Source organism: Engraulis encrasicolus, chromosome 14 (assembly GCF_034702125.1).
Source record: "Engraulis encrasicolus isolate BLACKSEA-1 chromosome 14, IST_EnEncr_1.0, whole genome shotgun sequence".
Lineage (NCBI taxonomy): Eukaryota > Metazoa > Chordata > Actinopteri > Clupeiformes > Engraulidae > Engraulis > Engraulis encrasicolus.
Window position 1 is genome coordinate 962,240 of NC_085870.1, and position 2,500 is coordinate 964,739.

A 2,500-nucleotide genomic window follows, 5' to 3' on the forward strand; every position below is an offset into this window, starting at 1 on the left:
GTGTGTGTCTGATGTGGGACAGACTCTCCTCGCTCACCCCCTGACCTTGCCACCACTGCATGTGTGTGTGTGTGTGTGTGTGTGTGTGTGTGTGTGTGTGTGTGTGTGTGTGTGTGTGTGTGTGTGTGTGTGTGTGTGTGTGTGTGTGTGTGTGTGTGTGGTGTGCGTGCGTGTGCGTGTGTGAGAGCGTGAGAGTGTGTGTGTGTGTGTGTGTGTGTGTGTGTGCTGTGTGTGTGTGTGTGTGTGTGTGTGAGTGTGTGTGTGTGTGTGTGTGTAGGGTGTGTGTGTGTGTGTGTGTCTGCGTGTGTGTGTCTGATGTGGGACAGACTTTCCTCGCTCACCCCCTGACCCTGTCACCACTGTTTCTGTTTGTGTGTGAGAGAAAGATGTCTGTGTTTAATAATAATAATAATAATAATAATAATAATAAATAAATAAATAATAATAACTTGGCTTCATATAGCGTCTTTCAAGGAACCCAAGGTCACTGTACATTTGGGGGGCGGGGGGGGGGGGGGGGGGGGGGGGTGGGGGGGGTTGAAGGGGCAGGGGATGGGCCAGTGAAGTTAAAGTCCATATGCCTCTGTGAATAGATTTTCAGGTGCTTCTTGAATGTAGCCAGTGTGGGGACCTGGCGTATGTTGGGAGGTAGATTGTTCCAGAGCGTGGGGGCAGCAACACAAAAAGCTCTGTCCCCAACAGTACGGAGTCTGGCTCGGGGGATGATGAGATTGTCCTTTTCAGAAGACCGCAGAGACCTGGACTGGGAGTGGGGTTGGAGGAGTTCAGAGAGATACTGAGGAGCAAGAGAGTGAAGTGATTTGTATGTCAGCAGGAGAATTTTGTACTGAATGCGGGACTTCACTGGGAGCCAGTGAAGCTGTCTGAGTGTGGGAGTGATGTGTTGCCACCGCTTCGTGCGAGATATAATTCTGGCTGCTGAATTTTGAACATACTGTAGTCGTTCCAAGGCTTTCTTGGGTAGGCCATACAGTACCCCATTGCAGTAGTCCAGGCGGGAAGTAATGAAAGCATGGATAAGTGTTTCGGTCACAGAGTCAGAGAGTGAGGGCCGGAGTCTGGAGATGTTCTTGAGATGGAAGAAGGCAGATTTGGTGATGTTTTTGATGTGAGACTGGAATGAGAGGGAAGGGTCAAGGACGACACCTACTGTATGTTCAGAGATGACATCGCCTAAAGTTAGCCTATAGTGCTCACCACGCGAACGGGAATGTTGAAGATGTACCAAAAGACCTTTAGTGCTCACCACCCAAACGGGAATGTTGAAGATGTTGACCTACCAGAAGTCCTATAGTGCTCACCACGCTAATAGGAATGTTGAAGATGTTGACCTACCATGAGACCTATAGTGCTCACCACTCAAACGGGAATGTTGAAGATGTTGACCTACCAGAAGTCCTATAGTGCTCACCACGCTAATAGGAATGTTGAAGATTTACCAGAAGAGGGAAAAGCTGCAAAGAGCCGTTGAACGTTCTTCATAGCAAGAGCGACACATGAGATGAACGCGAAAAGAGTATGACCATTAATCGCGGAATGCAAGCATTAGGACATTCCAATTGGTTGTGGCAGAAGTCATAGCTCATTAACATAATATTATGAAGTTCAACTACAAACTGTCGCTCGAGTCGCTAAAATGTTATTCCTCCTTTTCTTTACTAGGGTAGTCACATTGAGGCAACTGCCTCTTGTCCAAGTGATCCAGCAGAGACGCAAATTGTCTCTTGTCGGCCAAATCGCCTCTAGGCGGCCAAATCGCCTCTTGTCGCCCAAATTGCCTCTTGTCGCCCAAATCACCTCTTGTCGCCCAAATTGCCTCTTGTCGGCCAAATCGCCTCTAGTCGCCCAAATCGCCTCTTGTCGCTCAAATCGCCTCTTGTCGCCCAAATTGCCTCTTGTCGCCCAAATCACCTCTTGTCGCCCAAATTGCCTCTTGTCGGCCAAATCGCCTCTAGGCACCCAAAATATTCCCAGGAGTTCAACTACAAACTGTCGCTCTTGTCGTGCAAATCGCTGTTGTCACATGACTCAATACAAAGTCAATTACAAATATAAAAAACAAATAGTGTGGCATGTGTCGACCCATGTAAGGGGGGCCTTGGCTGGAATGTACCAGTACATGGGGGGCCTTGTCATGGACATTACCAATGGCAGACGAAGAGGCTGGGGCAAAGTCAGGCCCCGGGTAGCCAGGCTGTGCCCTCCTAGTGACACAACACTTTCAGCGTTGCAACTAGTTGGGTCAAGAGCAATGCAAGTGCTTTCTGAGTTCCCGATAATACGGGAACTCCTCCCACATTGTCAGTAAGTAAACCATAAGCAAACCAAGGGAGACGGGTCAACCATGCTGTTTGAGAAATGTTAATTGTAATGCTCTTGGTCAGACCAAGTCTTGAAGAGATTGAACGTCGATGATACGGGGGGCCACATGTTACCCGTGGTTATAATTGCCTTTCGCCTGGTCTAAAGTTAGCATAGC